Below are 27,255 nucleotides of genomic sequence, written 5' to 3'. Positions count from 1 at the left end.
GTGATCAGGAGGCTAAAGGGTGAACAATCGGCTTGGCAAACACTTTGATGTAGACTGCCATGATCATGAATACCCCCTGCCATCGAGTCGATTCCGACTCAGAGTGACCCTACAGGACAGAGTAGAACTGCCCCATAAAAGACAAAATGATCATGAATAAACACACAAAATTCCTTCTAATAAGTGCAGAGTGGGTCTCATTTCTGAATTCTGCTGGAGTAGAAGAAGCAGATTTACTATATTTTTATTATTGTTCTGTCCATAATTTAGTACTGGCTGCTGTGTCCTGGAGAAAGATGCCCTGTCAGGAAGTGTTTACCTAAAACCTATATTCCAATGACCTCATTTCCTGTGCCATCTAATATAAATTCCCCACATAAACTTAGTACCCTTGACAATGCAACCAGACTTTCTTAGCAGTGCTTGTTCACCTTTATTTTTAGTTGTTTTAAAAATACATCAGGCTCATTTATATCACAATTCCTTGTTTATTCATCCATCTATGCAATTAATATTTATTTAGATTTATTAACTGTATAAGGTATTGAGTACAAAAAAAACCCTAGCATTATGCTTATAAATATAATATTAGGAGTAGCCCTCCTCTTCTACATTATTACTTAAGATTAAACAAAAAAGATTAACTTCCTGAGAAGCAAAGTATAATTCCCAGAGGAATGCTAGCAGTCAAAAGCCCAAATCAAATTAATTTTACTTTTATACGAATGAACTGTTACAAAAAAGAAAATTCTAGTAAATGCCAATGTATTCAATTCATAAATATTTTATAAGTTTGCAACTTAAAAGTATATTTTAGCCCAAACAACTGAGGAATTGAAGGGGAAGCCCATTATAATGTTGTTCTGGGGAAATATTAATAACCAGGAATTCTATGTGATATTGAAGTTTTGATAACCAGGACACACACTTGCTGTGAGCTAGGCCACAATGTACCCTTCTGTGAGAATGTGTAATTCCTCATGTCAAGATGTTTAGAGGGAATTTAGAAAAACAGAAAACACCAATTAGCTTCAGCCAGATAGCTTGGTAATAAGGAACCAACACAATGGGATGGTTATCCATGGGCACATCTAAGAAATTTAAAAAAATACTCGAGAGCTTTGCATCTTGAGATGCGGAGAATTACAATGCAATCACTTGGGCAGAGGCAGACCATCAGGACTCCTCCTCCCTACTGCATCAGAGCGCGTCTTCATCAGGACCGCCAAATGATTTGCATGCATATAAAAGTTTGAGAAACACTGTCATAGAGACTAAAACAGATTGTTAGTCAGCATCCCAGCAAGACTAGATCGAACACTCACGAAAAGTAATTGAAGAAATTTTATTAAATATGTGGACAAGGTTGAACATGGTAAAGCACCTCAGGATTAGAAAGCAGAAATCTATTACTATTTCTTGGCCTCATGACAGCTGTAACTGCAGGAAATGGGGCTCCTATAGAAGGTGTAAGGAGCCCTGGTGGTGCAGTGGTTAAGTCCTTGGGTGCTAACTGAAAGGTTAGCAGTTCGAATACAACAGCTGCTACATGGTAGAAAGAGGTGGCAGTCTGCTTCCATAAAGATTAAAGCCTTGGAAACCCTATGGGCAAGGACAGATTAAGGCAGGTGAGATCCATGAACACTGATAATCTGTGGTGCCCCCTCTTCTGTTTACTCACGCATTTCAATGGGACATATGAGTTATATATACATGTGTCTGATGTGTGTGTGCTTATGTGTGTATCTTAGTTACCCCTTATGTTACTTCTTTTTAAATGCCACTCTAATATTAGATACTGAAAGCAAAACTGATGCATGCCATTTTAGCGGAATGAGATGAACTGGATTATAAAATTTTTAGTGTATGTGGGCACTAAGAGTTCTGCTTTGTATCACACTTTCTACAAAGAGAATATTCTGCATATTCTACAACAAAGAAAATGAGTCAGTGGAATTAGAGGTTTCAACAATCAATGTAAAATTCTGTTGATCTTCTACAACCAAAAATTGACTTTCTCCAATTTTGCTTTAAATGGCTCGTACTTCGATTTCAAAGCTTGTTTCATAATTAATGCTGTAATTATAAATGAACAAACGAAAAGATGTCACAAGGAAAATTTAATGATCAGAAATCATATATTACAACAAGCTACTATATTTTATTTTTAGATAGATCTTTCATCTTTAACATGTTATAATTAAAAATATTTCTATCCTTTGCTCTTATGAATTCATTATTGATTTCATCACAATTAAGCTGTGGAACAATATCTACTTCCATACATAATAAGCATAATGAATTGAGACTTTCTTGAATCTTTGGTGTACACAGAGGGTTAACTATGGTTGCTAACCAAAAGGTCGGCAATTTGAATCCACCAACCGCTCCCTGGAAACCTTACGGGGCAGTTCTACTCTGTCCTATAGGGTCATCATGAGTCACGATTGACTTGTCAGCAATGCATTTGGTTTATGGGTTTTTAGGGACAAAAATGAGCAACCTGTTGTGCAGTTTGTGATCATTGAAGTTAGGAATAAGGATAAAGCAATTTGAACATTGGGAAGTACGCACTATATTTTATCTTCAATTATAGAATCATACCATACCTATGAGTAAAATTTGTCTTTCCTGAATCTGTAAACTTAGTTCTCGTGTAAGATTGAAATTGTTGCACTTCTCCATAAAGGTTTGTATTTAAATCATTGAGATATGCCTGTACTAATTTCTTGCATTCTTCACCAGGTATATCCATATTGTTTAAGAAAGAAAATCTATTTGAAAGAAGTCATACACACTCGCCCTTCTTTTCATAGAAAATATGAGTGTATCAATGAAGTATGTGATGGCTTAAAATTGATCTCTGGCCCTCAGTGCTACATCTGGAGCACTTCCGTCATTTCCTTGTTTCTTTCTAATTCTTCTCTGATGGTGAACTGCTTGATAATCAGTATTTGGCAGTATTTGTTTTGTTGTGTTTTCAAAATCTTCTCTTAAATTATGTAAATACCCTTCTAATGACTTGTAGAGATTTGTATATGTCTTCAAATTTACTTCTGACTTGAACAGCTTGACTCATCTGATGAAAATGCTTCAGTATATTATTCCACATAAACAACATAAATACATACTCTAGTGTTTGCATTTTGTTGGCTCTAGCTTTCAACTTCTCTGTTGGTATCTCCTTATTGTGTCTGGTCTTCAGAAATATTTTCTAAAGCATCTAGAATGTATGTGTATGGTACCAAGATTCCATTTCTTGCTACAACATGTGTTTCCCAAAGTGTATTAAAAAGATATTTTAATACTCAGCCATTGCCTAATATATTTTAAGAACTGCCCATCCAGGAACAGAGGTGGTAAAAAAATGTGTAGAGTAACTAAACAGTAGAAAAAAAATAACTGATTCTGGACAATAATCTACTGTGCTATGCCCTACAAGATTAAGTGAATCTGCAGCACATGGTATGCAAATGGCATATTTATCACATTCTAAAATTTTCTGTTGCGTGCCTTATACTGCGTTGACACATTGGCAGCATTGTCATAGGGCTAGCCTCTGCACTTAGAAAAATCAATTTTGCAAACTTCACATAAATAGTGAAGTACTTGACCTACAATTTCTTCACTGGTATGACTTTTTAAGCTAGTAAATGTGATAAATTGCTCAACAGGTTTTCCATCTGTTGGAGATACAAATCTTAAAATAATATTTAGTTGATCCATATGAGAAAGGTCAGGAGTGGAATCTACAGACAAACTGAAATATCGAGCTATACTAATTTCACTGGAAATAGTTGATTGAACTTTATCAGTTATTAAGTTTATTGATTATTTACACATTTTAGACATATACGATGGGTTGCCCTTTCCTTTGTTACCACATTTTCAGATGGGATCTACTAAAACAAGATCAAACTGTGCAGCAAGTTCAAATAAAACCTCCAAATTTCCACCTCATGGGGACCCAAATACTTTATTTCTTCCTTAAAAGATAGTCCATGTTCAACAATTGTTATAATGACAGCAACAATGCATTGCAAAACAAGCTTTCCATTACTGACGTTCTTCATTAATTTGGGTTTCCATTCATTCCTTAAGCTAAAACCACGTCTTCACTTTAATTATGACAACAATCTCTGTGAATTGAACTATTTTCATGCTTATAAATCATATTCGAGTTGTACCACTCTTTTTTTTAATAGCAAATCAAGAACTAAATGATTTTAGACTGAATAGTTTGAAAACAAAACAATATACAGAGCCGACTGATGAAGAACACAGTAGCCACTCCCTCTTATAGTTTTCACCATTAACTTTGCACCTGATAAATATATTCTGGCTACAAAACTTTGTTTACTGCCCATAAATTTTTGACAAATTTTCAAATGGTCCACTGTGATGTTGACAATCACTTGGCCCTCTTTCAATCTGATAATTTACATCAATAGAAGAAAAATTATTCCACAAAGCAGGATCTGTATTTCTGTTATTTTTGCGGTCTGAAGATGGGACAACTTCAGATTTTAAAATAGTTTCTTTCTCTACACCATTAATATATATATATATTTTTTACTACGGAAAGGAATGTATGCAGAATTTGGAACAAATTTTTTTGTATTTGTATCATCAGTAATTTCAGTACTAGCAGGACTACTACAGTGATTTGAGCCCTTTAATTAAACTCAAGCTTCAACAAAAGTCTCTTCTGACTCATTACATTTTAAAAAGGAAGTTAATTTTGGAATTATCCTATTTCTTTTTATCTTCTTCAAGTTTTCATTTTTATGTTTGACTTAGTTGTTGCTGTTTCATTTTACCTGGCTATAAAATTATGTCACTTTTTAAATTTGGTTGTTCTACCACAGCAGTTACGTGTGAATTGAAAATAAATAAAATTTATAAAACAAGAAAAAATTACAAAATCTACATTTGAATTTGGATGTTAACACAAAAACTTATATTTGAAAATTAGTAAGTTAAAAAAAATTGAGTTGGAATATGTAATTTTGTTCTTCAGGTCTGAGATAGTCAAAAGAAATAGTACTTATAAGGCAGGTGGAAATAATTTCCTTCGTTTGTCCTAAGATGTTTGTTGGTGAGCCCTTCACAGATCTCCACAAGTGTTTTTCATCTTGAAATAATACCTAAAACCTTGTGGAGTCACTTTCTGTCCTTCGATGCTGCATCTTCTCAGTTCATTGGACTACTGCTGATACCTGACAGGAGTGAGAGCAATCACAAAGAATATGATACAGATGCAAGGATACGCTCTCACTGAAGACATGTTTTGGCTCACTTTGCACAGGACCAGATACATCACAAGTCACATGATTATAGTTCCACTGGCACATTCTTATGAAATTGACAAGAGAAAACTGACTGTGAAATTTTACTAGACAGGTCCAAAATCAAAAGGAAAATATAACTGTTACCATATACAAAATTTATCAAACGGTATCAATTTCATTTAGTGCCTTGCTAATTTTCCCCCAGTGCAGTCCTTGTTTTTCCTTGTGTCTTGCCTGCTTGACATCTATGGGTCTATGCTTTGGACAACTGGTATCCCTGTTTTGTTGATGCCCTAAGCACATACTCATCTTGCTTATTAGATAAGCTATGCCTGCCTATGGGGCAGTTCCACAACGTCCTGGAGGGTCTCTATGAGTAGGAATCAACTTGATGGCCATGGGTTTTTGGATTTTATAGAAGCTGTGATCTTAGGAAGTTAAATGCAGCTGCTACAGAATCACAGACTGGCAGGGAGTGAACATAGAGAATAAATACCCAGATATCTGTCCTTCAATTTTTCTGTCCTTCAATTTTTTGTTATCTCTCAATAGTTAATCCAAAGGGTACAGCTTCACTGATTATGCAGTTTGTGTAAGTTAACCTTCCAGGGAAAGAGATTCAGTTTGACAAAGAAAGGGAGTATATCTGGAAGGGCAACTAGAAATTACCCAGTAGAGCTGATTACTTTTCTGCCTTTCCTTATTAGTAACTGACCCCCATATTTATTCAGGGTAGTGATGCAGGTAGTGAAAGGACTATTTGCCTTATGCACATCTCATCTATCTGAAATTGACCAACACAAATAACTTCTTATTAATGAGCTTTGAGGAGGCCCTGGTTGGTGCAAAGCTTAAGTGCTCATCTACAAACTGCAAGGTTGGAGGTTTAAGTCTAACCAGAGGTTCTTCAGAAGAAAGGCCTGGATATTTACTTCTGAAAAATCATTCTGTGAAAATCCTAAAAAGCAGAGTTGTACTCATACATGAGGCCACCATGAGTCTGAGTTGACTCAACAGCAACTGTTTTTGTTGTTGTTGTTTGTTTTAATGAGGTATGAGTAGAAATCGTTGGATAGGACTTAACATATCCTCCTTGAGGAGTCTGGTTCTAGGCCAAAATCCTCTTGTGTCTTTAAGCCTGAACATAGGCAATTACAAGGCTTTGCATGGCAGACCTTACGAAGAGAAGCTGCCCTCTTCACACCAGACTTGACGCACAGCCAGTGCACTGCAGTTTTCTGGAAGGAGCTGCAGTCAAGAGCTCAAGCCCTTACCTCAGGCCGGCTTGGCTCACAAGCATGTAACATTCCTACCTCAGGGTCCTCCTTATCAGCTGAGGGACTTTACTCTGACTCAGAACTTTTCTACTCCTAGCCCTTACCCGTCTTCCTCGCCTCAAAAGATAGAAGCCTTTTGTTGGGGCTCTTCTGCAGTTAGTGATTTCTCCCAGTCTGCACTGCATTCACCTGACTCTAACTGGTGCCAATCATGGGGAAAAATAGAACACTGGGGAGCTGGCACCACTTTTTGCTCCTTGGTTGTACTATCACAGTAATAAAAAGCCTTGATTATTAATTTCAGCTTGGCTTGTTGTCCTAATTGACCATCTCAACATCTAGCAGCTTGACACTAAAAAAAAGGGACATAAGCTAGCTGGGATGTACCTTTTGCCCTTCTTCTCTTCCTTTTTGCTGATGCCTGTAATGCTGGCGTGAAAACTGAAACTCCGGGAGCCACCTTGGACCATGTAATGGCCTTGTGTTTGGAAGTCAGTGCTAAGAGGAGATGTACTGAAGGTACATGGGTCTTTGATACTGGGAAGCATCTCACACATCCTGAATAAACTATTTAATAATTTTCTATGTATTTAACCAACCAAACCAGTTGCCATGGAGTCAACTCAGACTCATGGTGCCCTGTGTGTCAGAGTAGAACTGTGCGCCATAATGTTTTCAATGGCTGATAGTTCAGAGGTAGATCTCTAGGCAATTCTGCTGAGCTTCCTTTAGGTGGAATTGAACTACTAACCTTTTCGGTTAGCAGCTGAGCACTTAATCATTTGGACCACTCGAGGACTCTATATATTTAAGCTACTGTTATTTTCTGTTTCATATTATGCAAAACTGAATGTAATACTAACTGATACAGAGACCAAAGTGAGGTGAAACTATTCCAGAAGCCTCATTAAAAAAAAAAAAAAAGAATATATAAATTTTTAATAATAAAAGAATGCCTCAGAAGATTTTCTGAGGTAGAACCCACCTCATCAGTGACTTTTGTATGACCCAGAGAAAATCACAGAATTGATCAAACTATCTATGACATTAGATATATAATAGCATTCTTGGTACAATCAAAAATTATTCTGAAAATATATATGAAAGTACATTACAGATGAAGTATGAGAAAACCAGATGAAGAATCAGAATTCAGAAATCCAACCCTAACTCTTCAGTTAGCTCAAATTTAGTAGTCTCTTCTTAGTATTTAGTTGATAGTGTTTCTCATCATAGATTTATTTGGATTAAATATTTTAAATCATTTTACTTAATAAGTAATTAATATTCATATTATTAAAGCTCAAAAAATTAAATTTATAAATTATTTGAATTTAAATTTTTTAATAATTTTAAAGTAACAATATTTGGCAATTCTATAATATTAATTTTGTTCATTAAAGATTGTGACATAGGTTTAAATCAGATCTATGATCTTAAAACTAATAGCTATACAGAATCTGTCTGGATAAAAGAATAATGAATATAATGTTAAATCTGTTTATTTTTAAATTAACTTCTACTCTATCCCTACCTGGTTTGCAATATTCAAAGGAAAAATATGTTCCAGTTTTTTATAATTGACTATTAAAGACCAATAAGCTATTGGAAGGTATAACATGATTCTGAGAATATATATGTATTGAAGATACAGACCTTCTGTCTGGTAAGGACAAAAGAGCTACTTCTGGGTGACCCTCGTTGAGAATATTTTTTTTTTTTTACGGGAAATATTATTTAGAAAAAATTTATATATACATCTATGTTTTATATATATATATGGCTATTGTCAAGATAAAAATTTCCTTATTAAATTACCATTTTACTCTACGCTATTTCATGAATGTGTGATGGACTTAGGGTACCTACTTATAGCAACTTCAGTGACTTCTCTAATTAACTTCTGATACACTGAAGATTTGGAAACCAGAAAATCAAACTGAGTAATCTTATGAAAGTTTGTTATTGTTAGCTCATCTAGTCGCTCCCTGACTCATGACCACCTCACGCACAATGAAACAAATGGTGCCTAGTTTTGTATCATACACATGATTGGTTGCGGAACAGACCATTTTCATCCATAGTGTTTTTATTGACTGATTTTTGGAACTGGATGACCAGGTCTTCCTTCCTAATCTGTCTTAGCCTAGGTGCTCCACTGAAACTCGTTCAGCATCAGAGCAATACATAAGCCTTTACTGAAGGATGGGTGGCGGATGGGCATGAGGTACGCTTGCCAGGAATCAAATCGGGCCTCCCACATGGACGCAGAGATTCTACCACTGAACCATCACTGCCCCTCTTGCAAAAATTAGAACCTGAGGACTTCTGTCTCCTATAGGTGAAGTGGAAACCCTGGTAGCGTAGTGGTTAAGTGCTATAGCTGCTAATCAAAAGATCAGCAGTTTGGATCCACCAGGCACTCATTGGAAACTCTATAGGGCAGTTCTACTCTGTCCTATAGGGTCACTATAAGTCGGCATTGACTCGATGGCAGTGGGTTTAGTTTGGGTTTATAGGTGAAGTGAAAGAGCCTTAGTGACAGAATGGCGTGGCATTTTGGGGGGCAAGTGGAACATCTCAAAGACTTCTTTATACTTCTTGCCCTGTCTTTCTCCTCCTCCTTTTTCCTCTTCCTCCTTTTCTCTCTTCTGCTTCATATAAATACGGTTGTTGAATAGCTGAGTTACAAATGTGTGAATTATCGATGCTGTACATCTACTTTGTGGAGTAAGAGTTCTCCATTGTTGTTGTTAATTGCGATTGGTTCTGACTCATGATGACCCCGTGTGTGCAGAGTAGAACTGCTCTATAGGGTTTTCAAGTCTGTGACTTTTCAGAAGCAGATCACCAGGCCTGTCTCCCAAGGAACCTCAGGGTGGTTTCTAATTGTCAACATTTCAGCTAGTAGTCAAGCACTTAATTGTTGGCACCACACTGGGCCAGCAGCTATCCCCAAGACAAAATAAGATCATTTTCCAATTATCCTCAACCATTATAAATCACTGAAGGGCTATAACACAAAGAAGGTTTAGGTGCTCTATTCCAGTGATTCAAGAGCTGTTTGGCCAAATTTATATTCTTACCACTTATTGTATATGTATTCTCAAATTCACTGCATTCAAATAAATTTATATTCTGCCTGACAATGCAGGTGACCCCATATGACTCTATCTGTATCTCTGAGAGGGGTTTTCAATCTTCACTACTTTTTATATTACCTTCAGGGAGTCTTTTTATTGATATGTGCCTGTATGGTAATATATATGGGATTGCAATTTCAAAATCAACTGGGAACTTCCAGAAAATCAAGCTGGGTTCAGAAGAGGACTTGGAACAGGAGATATCATTGCTGATGTCAGATGGATCTTGGCTGAAAGCAGAGAATACCAGAAAGATGTTTGCCTGTGTTTTATTGATTATTCAAAAGCACTTGACTGTGTGGATCATAACAAATAATGGATAACATTGAGAAGAACAGGAACTTCAGAACATTTAATTGCTCATACAGAACCTATACATAGACCAAGAAGCAGTCATTTGAACCAAGCAAGGGGATACTGCATGGTTTAAAGTTAAGAAAGGTGTGCGTTGTCAAGCACCTTTACCATACTTATTCAACATGCATGCTAACCAAATAATCCAAGAAGCTGAACTATATGCAGAAGAACATGGCATCAGGATCAGAGGAAGACCCATTAACAACCTGTAATAGGAAGATGACACATACTTGCTTGCAGAAAGTGTAGTGAACCTGAAGTACTTACTGATGAAGGCCCAAAGTTTCAGCCTTCAGTACAGATTGCACCTCAACTTAAAGAAAACAAAAATCCTCAAAACTGGACCAAAAAGCAACATCACAATAAACAGAGAAAAGATTGACGTTGTCAAGGATTTCATTTTATTTGGATCTACAATCAACTCCCATGGAAGCAGCAGTCAAGAAATCAAAAGACGTATTTGCATTGGGCAAATTTGCTGCAAAAGTCCTCTTTAAAGTGATAAAAAGAAAAGATGTCTCTTTGAGGAGTAAGGTATGTCTGACCTGAGCCATGGTATTTTTAATCACCTCATATTCATGCCAAAGCTGGGCAATGAGTAAGGAAGACTGGAGAAGAATTGATGCCTTTGAATTATGGTGCTAGCTAAGCCTGTTAAATATACCAAAGACAACCAAAAAATGAAAAATTTTTCTTGGAAGAAGTACAGCCAGAGTGCTCCTTGGAAGCAAGGATGGCGAGACTTCATCTCATGTACTTTGGACATGTTATCAGAAGGGACCAGTCCCTGGAGAAGAATATCAGGCTTGGTAAAGTAGAGGGTCAGCGAAGGAGAGGAAGATACTCGATGAGATGGATTGACACAATGGATGAAACCATGGGCTCAAACATAGCAATGATTGTGAGGATGGTGCAGGACCAGGCAGTGTTTCTTTCTATTGTACATGGGTCACTATGAGTCAGAACCCACTTGACGGCACCTAACAACAACAATAACCCTTTGAAAGTTGTAGCCAATGAATATACTTAATAACAAAATTGCAGGTATGGCTGCTTCTTCCAGAAACACACAACTGTCAAATAAATGACACTGCTGCATGTGGTTGTCATGGGTTACAGTCTCCCTGAATAGTCATCTCTTCTTTATTGAAATGTTTTCTCAGAGCTTATCTTTGTTGTTAAATGAATTTCTGCAAGTATTTTTGTCTCTTTAATAGGTAGTAGAATTGCGTATGATTTTCTGTGTATATTCTCAAGAACAAAATTAATAAATTACATTTAAAAAGTTGGTCAACTCCGTATACTGATTCTGAAAACTCTGTAAGGCATTCTACAAAACCAAAAACCAAACTACTATCTTTTCAAAATATTTTGATTTCCTTGTTTCAATCCTATTCATTTCTATTAAATCCTTCTGAAATATTCTAATGTGACACAAGGAGTATGATGAATATTAACTGCTTATGTGAATAAAGTTATTAGAGAATATCTACTTTGTCACTTTAATATACAATGCCTCAACTATTGTAATAAAACCCACTGCCGTCGAGTGAATTCCAACTCAGTGACCCTATAGGACAGAGTAGAACTGCCCCATAGGGTTTCCAAGGAGAAGGTTCTGACACTTGATAGCTCTGTGACCTTCAGCAAGACACTTAAACCCACTGAACCTCAGTTCCTTTATGTATAAAATGGCTTCTATTTCATCCACATAGGAAATTGTCAGGGTTTCTGTGGCAAAGAAGTGAGATCATCTTTTTAATAAATTACTGCTTTTGATAAATGACTTTCCTCCTTCCTCCATCTGTTTTTAAAGGAATCGACTCTGATGTTAATGAAACCTAATTTGCAAAAAAAGACCAGAGTTTTTCTCATTGGCTGTCTCTGAGGATGTTTTTAAATGAGAATCAATTTAAGGACCTAAGTGGTCTACAGCCAGCAGTTCAGAATTCTGTGTTGTGTTTTTTTCTTTTTTTTTAAACCTAGATAGCTGAGGTAACTAACCTCCATTGAAATCTCAGTAGCTTAAGAAAATAGAAATTCATTTCTCAACCAGGTAAAGTCTAAAGGAGTAAGGGAGAGCTCTGCTCTGTGTGTGACTTAGGCTGATGAAGACTGTGCCATATTCAATCTGTGGCTCCTGAGCTCACTCTAGGGATCAATATCCAGCCACTTGAGAAAGATAAAGTGAGTGAATGGCAGAGTTAAGGGTTTTTTAAGCCTGAATGTGGTAAGCATAACTTTTGCCCAAGGACCACTAGCCAGAACACAGACACTTGGCCCCACACAGATGCCCAGGTGGATGACAAATGTAGTCAAAGTCTGGGAAGCCATTGCCAAGCAACAACTCTATCCCTTGATAAAAAATAGTGGAATACAAATCACTATAGGGAGATAGCTGTCTCCGATCCCTTGGAAAAGGATTGAGAGTTGCTAGGGGAAGCCTGAAAGGACTACCAAGTAGTAGAGCCTGAGTGCCTCTTTAAAGGAAACTCATTCTAGTCCAAGAGGCTGGTGAAGAACATTACCTTGGTTTAGGAGGATTATTGTTGAAAATAAAAGGTAATTTTGAGGTCTAACTTGGTCTAAACTGATTGAATTTTTACATCTACCACTCAAATCTGAAATGTATTAAAGACATGTCCAGGTTCTTTTAAAAGAGAGCTGTAATTATGACAGGAAATGAATGAAATGGACACATAAATGCAGAAGTGTAATATTTGTAAAACTCCAAACAAACATTTATAAAACTAAATTGTCCATTAAATTAATAACTTGGATAATCAAACTTTATTTATATATAGTCACTTTTTTTCTTTTTTTTAATTTTAGTTTACAATTATAGGACTAAAGAGTTTAAGTAATTGAATTGGCTAAAATAAATAATTATTTGCACATAAGCTTATAATACACATATTTTCTAATTGTTTTTATTTCAAATTGTTATTGCTTAAATATGCTCTGTCAGGTAGCAACTTGTTGACCTCAGTAAGACCTAGAATCTATATGTTACTGATTGTTCTCTCTATAACCCTACCCCTCATCTCTGATCTGAGCTCAGACTCATATATCCAGCTCCCTATGGGGTGTCTCCACTAGACATCCTACTGGCATCCCAAACTCAACATATATAACCAGCACATCCAGACCCCAAATTAGTTACTCTGCTGGACTATACCTTCTTCTTCACTCTCATTTCCAATCAATCCATATTACTTCTATAATATCACAGAAACCACTCCGTTATCACCCACACTTGTCATTATCTCATATGAAATTACCACAATCTGTAACACCAATGGATATTTTTGTCTGTTTTCATCTCTTGCCCTCTCTGAGTCAATGTAATGGTTCTAGAGTGGAACCCATCACCTAAGGAAAATGCCCTGTTGTCTTAGGTTGGCATTAGATGGTGGCATGCCTTGGATGTAATATTCACTGTTTAGAGTTCATCCTGTAATGATAATCAAATGAAGAGTTCCACATACAGTGAAACCTGTGGGAGCTGGAACTCAAGAGGACTGCCTTATTTTTCCAGGTCTCAAAAATTGTCCACCATTAACAAGGTGCAGTCTTACCACTTTTCTATCACTCTCTATTAAAAAAAAAAAAAAAAAAAAAACACTCTCTATTAGTGGAAAATATTTGAGTTTTTCAGGTTTCGGCTTTTGTAGGTTTTACTGTAATACATAGATGCAACCACTTTTAGCAATGTATAATGATACATTTGGTACAAGCAGAACAAATAATTTGGACGTGGGTTGTAGTTAAAAAAAAAAAAAAACCTAAAGAATGGTTTTCTGGACATCAGATTGTTAAATATTCAGAGAAATTTGCAAAGTAATTAAAAATCTATAAACTTTGAAGTCTTTGCTGTTCACTTTAATATTCTATGTTTAGAATGCTACCCTGTATCTTACAGGGGATTACAGCATTATATATTTAGAATGGCTTCCAACTAGAGATAAAACCTAATGAATAACTGGCAAAACTCCAACAGATTTTAGATAAAAATCTCTGATTAAATCTCTCCAGTATAAGCATAATTTATTGCAGATATTTCCAAAATTCCCAACAGATTTTTACTGTCCCTGGAAATACTCTCTGAATTGTAATTGATTCAATAATTTCCAAGTCAAGCAATAATAAGCTCTTCATTGTTATGGATTGCCAAGGCTTTCTGCTCTTTAATCCTTTTTTGAAATTATAGTGCTTGTGATCTATTATCCGTATATTTTTTTACTCTCTGTCTCTTAAATATGTTATCTATATGTAGCAAAGGGATATCTGGAAACATTTGGGAATCAGCTCTATGGCAATGGATTTTTTTGGGGTTGTTTTTTTAGTTTGCATGCAGAAATTACCTAACTCTACCTTTTGCACTGCTATGTCTAGTATAGTCATCAAATGGCTGTCATTCTATGGTGAGGAAAGAGTGGACAGAATATTATTTTTTATTTATCCATAATGTCAAAAACATGTAATAGAATATCTTAAAAAAAAAAAATTGCCCTCAGGTAAATTCCAACTCATAGCAACCCTATAGGAAAGAGTAGAACTGCCCCATAGGGTTTCCAAGGAGAAGATGGATTCGAACTGCCAGCCTTTTGGTTAGCAGCCAAGCTCTTAACCACTTCTCTATTTAAGGAGGCAGTTAAAGAATTTTGTGATGTGAATAATGACTTGGTCATATAGATGATGCTAACTTGTATCATGCTTTAAACATAGTTAAAATTTTTCATAAATTTTGTCTTATTAGATATGCACAGAAACCTTGCCAGAAATGCCTTCTTTTTATATTCTATTTTTTTTTTTTAATTAAAGACACACGAATGGAGGTTAATGTTCACAAACTTAATAGCATATGACCAGCTAGGATACGCATGCTATCAAGAGGAAGTAGAGGGACTGTCTGTTTTGTTCATTATCCCAAGAGTTATAAAGATGGTTGGCTAAATGTATGAAAGAAGTCACAGTTCATGAACAGACTAAAGATATAAGTTCAAAAGAGGGTGTAAAAATGATAAAATAAGGTCCTAAAGGAAATGGGAACAGATGGATGTAGAGATAAATCGATTAATTTCTATAAATAGAACAGATTTTTCTTTCTCTTATATAAAATGAATAGGGGCATTTTTAATGTCATTGAATGTGCCTTTTTGAAATTAGTGGAAAAATAAATGAAAACAAAATAAGTGGTAAACCAGGAAAATAGAGAAAAATTAAGAGACAGGAGTACTTCTTTGAAAACATTTTGGAAATAAAGAGAATACCCTGGTTTGCAATGTTGAATGTGGAACAGATACAAATGAATATTGGGTCTTATGTGTTATTCCATTCTAACTGACTAAACAGGAAAGAGCCTAGAGTTGAGGTTAAAGAGGTAAGAAGCCAGGGGATTAACGGTACAACATCATTTATCTACTAGAAATTACAAATTCCTATAGGCAACTATCCTTTTTTCCTTTTAACTTGTTTTGGTAAATAGTTTATCAGAGCTGAAAATTACTTTAAATATCTCTTAGCCTGCCATACATACAGATTCAATTGGCCTACTGCTCTTAAGATTTTCCCAGAGGCCAAGCTGTGCAACTCTCCAGTCCTAGTGGGCATAACTGATTTGTCTAGAGGTGGAGATCCTTGACTCAAAAGGGGCAAAGACAATCTTATGACAATTTAAGTCTTTAATGATTGAACACAGATTCAGTAGTATATGGCACTAAGAAAGTTAATGACAGCATTCTAGAAATAAAACCTATGAATACCTACTGAAAAAGCAAATTTGTGTCTGCTACGTGCAGCCAAAATGATTCTAACTAATAGCCATTTTCTGTTTGAAGCCATCTAAGATTAAGAAATGAAGAGATTTGCCCACAGTGACAGAGTTACAGACTTACAGTGTAAAATGGCCCTTGGGAATGATTCTAAATTACTTGACCTAAGGTGAATTTAGAGAATTACCAATAACAAGTAGCAAATGGACTTGAACTTCTTCTTAGATTATTACTACTGTGTGAAATCTTAAATAATTCTTCCAGATTTTGTGTCTCCTAGGGAATCCTTAGCCAGAATTTATTGAATTATGGTAACTAATATTCATCGAACCAGAACATTCATAAAAGATGTTATCCATATTGATAATAAATGTATATATCATCATTCCCTTTAGCAATGGAACTGGAATTATGTGTACCAGGATAGAAAGAGAAGGTATGCAAATGTTTACATAGAGGGAGAGGCCTAGCATTTGTTAATGGTGTGTTTTATGAGTAAAACAATGCTTGCTATGTTTGGAGCCCTGGTGGTGCAGTGGTTAGGAGCTTGGCTGCTAACCAAAAGGTCAGCAGTTCAACTCCACCAGCCGCTCCTTGGAAGCTGTATGGGACAGTTCTATTCTGTCCTATAGAGTGGCTATCAGTCAGAATCGACTCAACGGCAACGGGAAATACGTTTTAGTAGTATCTGACTCCAAGCCTCTGCATTTTCCTCTGCACATTGCTTAGAAGGATTCTGGAAATTTGTTTACCACCATATTTTTAAATTCCTTTAATAGTTTTAGAATGACAAATAACACCATTAAAAACAATGTGTATCTTCAGATTGCACTGTGTGATAGTTACCTTTTAAATAACTTAACTCTTGAAAAAATATATGTATATTTAAAATGTGTATATGTTAACCTTCCTATTTATCTATGTATAAATATATAACATAACCTTGCATTATGGTGAGTAAAGTAGAAATAAAATCTTTTTTCAAAGCTTTAAGCCTGGAAATGTTTCATCAGCAGAAAGCCTGAGGGACTGTTGACACATAGCTTGCTGGTTGCCACAGAGATATTCCTGAATCTGTTGAAGGAAAAACTCCTTCAGAGGAGCCCAGTGAGCTGAATTTTCAACTAGAAAGGTACTTAAACTGTGATATACAGCCTGGGGGATGCAGGGTAACTTTGAAAGATTTGTAACTGTAAGGGGACAAAATTTTCTAAGAGTCAGAATTCTGAGCACATAAACTGGATAGTAAGTGAAATTAGTTATGAGAGAGAAGGGAGCCAACTTACAGGACAAAGACCAAAGAAAAAAAATTGAAAATCAGGAAAGACAACTCATTGAAGAAAAAGTCAGTTACTTCAGAAATGTGAGGTGAGATTTGCTCTTGGAGGTGATGTTCAAGAGCCTCTCTACCTGAAGTTTAGCTCAGTAATTAAAACAAATGGACTCTGAAGTAAAGAAGTCCAAAGTTTGAGTTTTGATTTCTGTAGAAAACCCAATTAACTTCTCTGTCTTGCCTGAGATTGTGGTGAGAATTAAATAAAGTAATATGTGCAAATGTTTTAGCTTATTAATAATTTTTATCCATTGTTTTTGTTGTTATTACTTTTATTTTATTTGCCTCATCTTATTTTTAACATGGCATTTCTTGGTGGAGCTTTGAAGAGAGGTATGACATTTCAATTACAACACTGCCCAAGTGAAGTAAGTAACTTAATGTTACTTCCACATACTGCTTTCACATACTCAATGTTCTTCTTGCCCTAACTAAAGGGTACTGGACTAGGGAACTGGAAATCTGAAGGAGAACTTTCCTTCTGAACTATTGCAATCACTACCTTTGGAGTTCAAGCCTATAAATCTCTCGTTATACGCAAGACGAGATAATTGACAATATTTGGATGTTTACAGGTTAACCTATTATGGAAATCTTTTCAAATAAACAGGACAATGAATTACAGTCCAAGGATCTCAGCTAGAGTCTTCCTGTCAGTAACACTTAAACTATAACCTTTAATTGAATTATGGCCTATTGCTTTAACTAAATGACAAAACCATTGAAATATATACAGCGCTAAGACAGCTATTGTTCTGAGAACCTCATTTATTACAACATTATCTAAAAACTTCTGCAAAAATAAATCGTTCATTTTTCTAAAAACAAAAAGAGGATTTTTGCCAAGCTGCAGTACAGAGTAAAATTTCTGAGACAACCTTTCAAGGATTCCTTTTCTCTGGAAAACAAGCCTGTGGGGTGTAAACTCATTCTTAAAAGTAATATGGATGAAATGATCTGGTGAGTGATTATATGGTATTGGATTTCTCATACATAGAAGGGCCTTTGATTAAAGTCATACTTGAATTTCCTAGCACCGTCAAAACCAACACTAAATAATTTGGAAGTTGGTAGCATTTGACTATGTTTCCTTGGATAGCTCTCTTTAACATTTCTTTCCTTTCATTCCTTCCTTTTTTTGAAATTACAATGTTTGTAATCTATTATCCATGTATTTGTTTTACTCTTCCTCTTAAAATATGCTATCTATATGTGGCAAAGGGGTATCTGGAAACATTCCTTCCTTCCTTCCTTAGTTATTCTTAACTACAACTCTCGTTTCCAATCTTCAGTTTATTAGGTGCTATTGTGTATTTACATTAATTGCCCTAGCACATATCTTTGAAGTTCTTTGGAAATAATGTGTTGAGACAAAGCAGAAACTCTAGATGCAGGCATTTCAATTTCTATGAAGAACATCCATTTCAGGTTGTCTTCATTAGCACCCTCCAACCTACATCATCTCCACAGCTATTGATCTTTGCATCTCCTTGGCATTATTTCTATCTATAATTTTACAAGATATTATAGACTCTTCTCAGATGGCTATAGATGTCATAGATGCTGTACTAATATGTTTTTCATTTTGTTTGCATCTATATATTTTAAAGATTCAGTATGTCCTAATGTTTATCAAATAAATTGTCTTCTATAATGTTATAGTAAATTTTCTAGCATTTATGATCTCCTCATTTTTCCTTATGTAATGGAAATATGTTTTTGTTGTGTGCTGTTGAGTCTATCCTGACTCATAGCAACCCTATAGGAAAGAGTATAACTTCCCCATAAGGTTCCTAGGTTCTAATCTTTAGGGGAGCAGATTACCAGGCTACTTCTCCCATGGAGCTACTGTGGGTTTGAACCTCCAACGTTTCGGTTAACAGTCAGCACCTAATGATTGTGCCACCAAGGCTCCTTAAATGAAAACATAATCACTATGACATTTGTAAATTTGTCATAAAATACAAACTGTGGAAAAAACTATGTCAAACTGTTCAGTGGAAGAAAAGCCAAAAAAGAATAGTTCTTGATTCCTGGCAAAAAAGATGACTAAGAAGCTGTTGAATAATTAATAAAAAAGCACATTCAATGAGCTAACCACAGATACCGGGCTCCTAGGTTGCTTTGTTGTTTTAGAATGCCAGTTAGATGGAAGAAGCCCTGATGGCATAGTGGTTAAGTGCTACGGCTGCTAACCAAAAGGCCTGCCTTTTGAGTCCACCAGGTGCTCCTTGGAAACTCTATGGGGCAGTTCTACTCCATCCTACAGGGTTGCCGTGAGTCGGAAGCAATTTGACAGCAATGGGTTATGGGTTTATTCATCTACAGATCTAGGAAACTGAACAACCCCAAATAACATCCTAATACAGTTTATCTAAATAAAATGACTGAATACTAGTGATAAACATAAATATTTATGACAGTGAAATGCAAAGGGGTGGAAAGAAAGATGAAAAAAAGGGAGGGATGAAGAAAGAAATAAAAAAAGAAAGGTGGGGAACAGTGAGAATTAGTATAAATGTGTTATAAACAGCAGCACAAACTAGAAGACAGTAGAATGATCTTTAAAACCCGGAAAGGAAAAAAAATGCCAGGCTACAATTCTTTATATTACTAAAACATTATTCAAAAAGAACAGAAAAATAAAGATTTTTTAGAAATACAACAGCTGTGGAAATTCATCCCTCCAGACTGAAGCTATAAGAAATATTAAAGGAACTTTTCAAACTGAAAGAAAATAAAATCAAATGGAAATGTGTATCTACACAAAGGAATGCAGAAAAAAAATAAATGGGAAGAATTGAATGAATATGTTACTAAAATTTTTTAACGTGCATTTGGCTGTTTAACAGCAAAGTATTGTAAAGTATATAACACAGGGGGAAGTAAAATGTATAACAGAAATAAGACAAAAGAAGGGAAGGGAATATGTTAAAGCATACTTCGTATATTTCTTACATTAGAGGTGAAGTTGTGTATCATTATTTAAAGATAGATCTTGATAAGGTCGAGATGAAAATTTAAAACCCTAAGTTAAACACACACACAGACATATAGCTAAGAAGCCAATTCAAAAAACCCGTTGCCATCAGGTTGATTCCGACTCATAGTGACCCTATAGGATGGAGCAGAACTGCCTGAAAGTGTTTCCAGGGAGGAACTGGTGGGTTTGAACTGCTAACCTTTTGCTTAGCAGCCAAATTCTTAACCACTGTGCTACCAGGGCTCTAAGAAGGCAATAGCAGATATAAAACAGTGTATTAGATTAAATTCAAAATATCAATTTATCTAACTTAAAAGACAATTAGAAAACACAGAAAAATAAAATAAGGGATGAAGAGAAAATAAATAGCAAGATGGTATGTGTAAACCCAAATATATTGGTAATTACATTAAATACATGAGTACTCCAAATATAAGGTAGAGATTGTCAGAATGGATAAAAGAGCAAGAGAAAACCAAATGCTGCCTTCAAGACATGCCCTTTAAATAAAAAGGTACGGGTAGGTTAAACGTAAAAACAACAATGACAACAGCAACAAAAAATGAAAAATATATTATGCAAACACTCATCGTAAGAATGCTGGAGTGGCTATATTAATATCAGACACAATAGCTAAAATAACAAGGAATATTACCAGAAATACAGATGGACATTTGTTAATAATAAAAGAATCTATCCTTTGAGAAGAATTAACAACTCTGGATATTTATGTACTTAATAGCAATGTTTCAAAATACATGAAACAAGAAATGATATTACTTAAAGGATAAATGGACAAATTTGCAATTATGGTTTCAAATTTAACACTCTTTTTTCATAAATTGAGTGCACAGGTAGACAGAAAATCAATACAAATACAGAAAAATAAGACATCATAATTAACATACTTAACTTAGTTGACACTTACCAAACACCCTACCCGACATGGACAAGGAGATACATTGTTTTCAAGCATAAATGGAACTTTCACCAAGATGGACCATAAAACAAGTCTCAATAAATTTAAAAGGACTGACACCATATAGAGTATATATTCTAAATGCAATGTAATTAAGTTATAAATCAATAACATTAAGATATTTGGAAATCTCCAGATATTTGAAAATTAACAATGCGTTATGACTAACTCATGGATCATTTATCTCTAGTCTCCTTAATTGGTCTAGACATTCAACACTATCCAATCAAGCTTCCATGGGCTTTTTCTTTCTTTTGGGTAGGAACTGGCAAGTTGATTTTTAAAAATTAATATGGAAATGGAAAAGATCTAAAACAGGTAACACAAGTTTTATTTATATTTCAAAACTTTATTTAGAGCTACTCTTATCCAGACAGTAAAAGGGTGTGGGGTGTGGGGTGTGTGTATGTGTGCGTGCACAGGAGACAGAGAGAGAGAGGACAAAAGAAAGAGATATTTTGCAAAGTGCAAGAAAACGCAAAAGGATGGACTTTTTATTAAAAGGAGATAGAAAAACTGGATAGCCTTGTGGGGGTGGGGGTGGGAAATGAACCTTAACTTCTCCTTTACAAACAGCAAGATGTGTAAAAAAAAAAAGAAGAAAGAAAGAAAAGAATGATAGCCCTAAATGAAAAGTTGAAGCTGTCTTCTAGAAGAAAAAATAAGAGGAAATTGGTGTTATAACGGTTTACGCAAAGATTTCTCAGACCGGGAACAAGTACAAAAAAATGTTGAATATGATTTAGCTATCAGTGGTTAGAAATTTCTGTTCTTCAAAGACGCTATTCAGGAAATGAAAAGGCAATCCACAGATTGGGTGAAAATATTGTCAGTGTTTATATTTGACAGTTTCTACCCCAAATATGTATATATCTCTTAAAACCCACTAGATAAATTAAATCACCCAACTGAAAAAAAAAAAAAAAAAGTGCAACAGATTTGAATAGAACAGACTAGGTCCATGAAGGGATGCCCTTACACATCCACGATACCACATGTTGGTAAGGATGGGAAGCAGCTCAAACTCTTATATATTGTTGATGGGAATGTAAAATGGTAAAACTATTTTTGGAAAACAACTTGGCAGTTTCTTACAAGGTTAAAAATATATTTCTCTATGACCCAATAGGCATTTACTTATACATTTACTACCTTTACCCAAGAGATTAGCTGAGTTCCCGGACAACAACCAGCATCAACCACCAGGTATGTGAGTAAAAGAGCATTCAGATGATTCCAGCTCTCAGATAATCTTCAAATCATCACACCGTGTCATCCACACGGTGGTTGCTATGTTTGAGCCCATCGTTGCAGCCACTGAGTCCATCCATCTAGCTGAGGATTTTCCTCTTTTTTGCAGACCCTCTACCAAACCTGATGTTCTTTTCCAGGCATTGGTTGCTGCTGATAACATGTCCAATTAAGTGAGACAAAGTTTTGCCATCCTCAACTAAGGAACATTCTGGCTGTACTTCTTCCAAGACAGACTTGTTTGTTTTTCTGGAAGTCTATGGCATATTCAGTATTCATTACCAAAAAATACAGGTACCTAGAATTATTACCTACTGTATGATTCCATTTATGTGAATTCTAGAACAGGCAAAACTAATATATTTTTACGTGAGTAATGTACGTCCTCTGTTTGCCAACCGCGCCTTCCTCCTGAGTTATTTTCATAAGCGCTGCTATGCCAATTTTTTTTACATGTTGCTGTAAAAAAATTAGCATAGCTTGCTTATGAAAATACTATACATAGTGACAGAAACTAGATCAGTGGTTTTCTGGGGCCTGGATTGATGTGAAGGGTCACCAAGAATTATTTTGGAATGTCAGAAATGTTCTATATCTTAATTGTGACGGTGGTTACATAGCTGTATTCATTCATCAAAATGTTGGTTTTAAAAATGTCTTCAATCTTAAAATTCAGGTCTATATTTTTATGCTAATAGTTAGTCATCAATACGGTGTCTGAGTCAGTTTCTTCTTACTCTATCGCCCAGCTCTTGAATGTTCTTGATTATGCCTTCTTGTTCCCTAAAATGTCAGATAATGAACGAATGAATGATTAAACAAACTGTTGCCCAGATCAATACTTCTGTTCCCAACTAGTGTTAACCTTAAGCCCAATTTCTGCCATCTCTTCTTTTACAGAAGAAAAATGTCTGACACTGCTACTGCTGTGCTAAATCGTTTTCTAGTTTGGGACTTGCTATACGCTCTCCTTTTTTTTTTTTTTTTAAGCTACCATATATACTGTATTAGATCTCGCTTTACATTTTAGTGTGAAATTTTATTATACTCTATATGTAATAATATTCAACACTGTAATTACGTAAATGTCTAAGACATAAATTGTAAATTCTATTAGTTTATGTGATAGAAAATTCCTTATTTTTTTTTTTTTTTTTTTTACCAGATATAGCTCTTAAAATTTCACATAATCATTTTCATCTAGTACGTAATGAAGTCGAAGCACAGAGAGATTAGGTAATTTTCACGAGTTCATACAATGATTAAGAGTTGACTTCAGGCAATTTAATTTCAGAGTTCTCTGATTTTTAGTCCACACTCAAGGAACCCATGTTCTAATTTCTATTTGCACATATATATATATAGCATTTTATAAAGTCCATTTTTATGATGAGGATAATTAGGCACAAGAGTGTCGATACCCCCAAGGCCATAGGATTTGTTGTCTCTGTTTTCTACACAAACACACACGTGCTAGCCTAAAATAAAAGACTTTACTTTTTTGTTAAAGCAAATTCAGGAATCATTTCAGAGTCTGAACTCATTGACCCTGATTTATTCCTCTAAGAGTGGCTCACGGTGTTGAATCTAAGGGATACTGCTATTCCCCTGGGGAGGATAAGCCAAGAGCTGGCCTGGGAGACACTTTTAGAATCTCAACCTTGGGAATTTTCTCTGACCTAAATGTCTTGTCCTTTGCCAGCCCAGACAAAGATTTGCACTTGGGAACACCAAAATACAGCATTAAACTGACTCCTTACCTCTACCCCAGTGCTCATTAATGCACATTTTCTGTTTTGTGGTATATTTATTTTATTAGAGCTAAATTTATTTTATAATTTCCCTGATAGCCTCCTATAATACCACTGATAATGAGGTTTGTAACCAACAGAAATGATCTAAATAACCACCGTGTCATTAGAATCATCATTCTTAGCAGAGGATTTTTTTTTTGAACTTTAAAAAAGTAAAAATTGATAATATTACTATAAAGATTTAAAAATTCTAAATATCGTTTTCTCATTGCCTATTTTTCTGCTTCTAAAAGTTGTTGCTCAGTGCTGTCGAGTTCGTTCCAACTCATAGCGACAACATGAACGACAGAAGAAAACACTGCCCAGTCCTGCGCCATCCCCACAATCGTCACTATGTTTGAGCCCACTGTTGCAGCTACTGTGTCAATCCATTTCGTTGAGGGTCTTCCTCTTTTTTACTGACTCACTACTTTTAATTTATAAGATTGTTTACCCTAGCAGAACTAATGCGTTTAACCACCTTATAGAATTCTACAGAATCTACCCTTAGTCCTGAAAATAAAGTTATATGATGCCAGCTACAGGTATGTGAAGAATCCTTCTGTATCAGAACTTGGAAGGTAGGACAATATTCACCATGAAGTGTGTAAAGATGCAATTTCACAAACAATGCCCTTGAACCTTGAAAACTAAATCTCATTACATTTCACTGGTGAAACAAACATGTATTTCAGCGTGCTGGATTTTTTCTAGTAATAATAATGCGAAAGAAAGCTGAGGTTATTTAGGATATAATTTCAAGGTTAAGGTATTATGGACAGTAAAGTTTTTATCTGTATAAGAAAGTTGAACTCATTTGGATACACTGTAGAGAGGAAAGGTTGAGTTATTTTAGCAAAGGGCACTGTGGTATTAGAAAAATCTTAAGGAGAAAAAAAAAAATGCCTTGGAATTTGTTGAACTATTGAGAGTAGTATTTTACATTTTGACTTACACACAGCTAAAAAGATGTGGTAGTGATGGTACAAAAATATATTTTAAAAGTAGACAACAGTCCAGGGAGTGATAAAATTTGCTTGGCTAACAGTTCCAACCTTAGAGAAATAGAAGTTGGTTTTTGGCCACTGTTTTAATTAATTATTTAATAAATTAATCTCTTATATGAGAAAGGATTTGAAGCTTTAGAATATATGCTCAGACTTCTAAAGGTCCCCAGGAATATATCAAACCAGTCACCAACTCTACTAACACTATCTTTTCAAAATATTTTGATTTCCTTATTTCTGTCCTATTCATTTCTATTAAATCCTTCTGAAATATTCTAATGTGACACAAAGGAGTATGATGAATACTAAATACTTGTGTGACTGAAGTTATTAGAGAATATCTACCTTGTCACATTAGTAAACAACTCCTCAAATATTTTGTTATAATAAAATCCATTGCCATTGAGTCAATCCTGACTCATAGTGACCCTACAGGACAGAGTAGAACTGCCCATAGGGCTTCCAGGGAGCGACTGTTTTTGGTTAGCAGCCAATCTCTTAACCACTGCTCCACAAGAGCTAAATTCCTTGCGGCCCGTGATTTAGCCCTATTTCAACTGTGTTTTCCATTCAATAGCTTCTACAATTCCTTTTTCTGCAAACGCGGTGAACTAACAAGGTCTTCTAACTCCCTCTGATAATATAATCCTGGAGATGGCACAGAAGTAAAAGAGACATATGTCAAAAAAACTAAAGTAAAATGTAGGAAAATCCTCAATGTGAAAGGGAAACAGCAGCCAGTGGCAGAATAGGGGTAGTAGTCAACAAAGGCTGAGAACAATTTGGGGGAAAATTTTACACTCATAGTCGTTTCTCTTTCCCGCACTGCCATCGCAAGGGGCCCTGGTGACGCAGTGGTTAAGCACTTGGCTGCTAACCAAAAGGTTGGCAGTTCCAACCAACCAGCTGCTCCAGGGGAGGAAAATGTGGCCTACTAGTCAATCGCCACAAAAGGCAAATAATTTAGCGTTACTGATCAGCACCAGCAGAGGGCACTGACAAGCATGCGAAACAGGGAGAAGATAAGTAACAATAGGTAGAACCACAGGGATATGAGTACTCAGTCCTCCTCTAGCTCTCTGTCCAAAGCCTACCTGTTAGGTGATTACAAACAAGGATTATAGTTCTTGGGAAAAAGCAGCATTTATGCAAGAGGAATATGGAGGTTCCCTGAGTGGACAAGTGTTTGGTAGAGAAATATTGGAGCCTACATTGCAATGTATGAGGGTTTTGGTTTTAAGGCTTCCGCCATCCCTAAGACAAAAGCTTTCTATAATCAACATAGGAAATACAACTGTGGTCTAAGGTTAGCCCTTGTCCCTCCTACACATTACAAACAGGACCGTGAATTCACACAAAAACATTAGAAAAACAGCTAGGGAGTATATCCAGTTGCATTTGAGTCTATTCCAACTCATAGCGACTGTGTAGAATAGGGTAGAACTGCCCCATATAGTTTCCAAGGTTATATATAATCTTTCCGGAAGCAGGTTGACACATCTTTCTCCAACAGAGCAGCTGGTAGGTTCAAACTGCCAACCTTTGGTTAGCAGCCAAGCGCTTCACCTTTGTGCTACCAGAGCTCCTTTCAGGGCTCCTTAGGGAACATAGTGGCTAAGTGCTACAGCTGCAAACCAAAGGGTTGACAGCTCAAATCCGCCAGGTGCTCCTTGGAAACTCTATGGGGCAGTTCTACTCTGTCCTATAGGGTCGCTATGAGTCAGAACCGACTTGACAGCACTGGGTTTGGTTTTGGTTTTTAGGGAGCATAGAAAAGGCTATAAAGGGAAGATAAAAACTTCTCAACAATTGCAGCAGAAAGAATGGACCATGTAGTAAAATAAGGGATCAGCTGCTAACCAAAAGGTGGGTAGTTTAAATTCACCAGCCGCTCCTTGGAAATCCTATGGGACAGTTCTACTCTGCCCCATAGGATCACTGAGTCAGGGTCCACTCGACGGCAATGGGTTTTATTATAACAAAGCAGTTGAGGTATTGTTTACTAATGTGACAAGGTAGATATTCTATAATAATTTCATTCATATAAGTACTTAATATTCATCATAC

The sequence above is a fragment of the Loxodonta africana genome, chromosome 3, assembly GCF_030014295.1.
Source record: "Loxodonta africana isolate mLoxAfr1 chromosome 3, mLoxAfr1.hap2, whole genome shotgun sequence".
Lineage (NCBI taxonomy): Eukaryota > Metazoa > Chordata > Mammalia > Proboscidea > Elephantidae > Loxodonta > Loxodonta africana.
Note: the sequence above shows the minus strand (reverse complement) of the source record.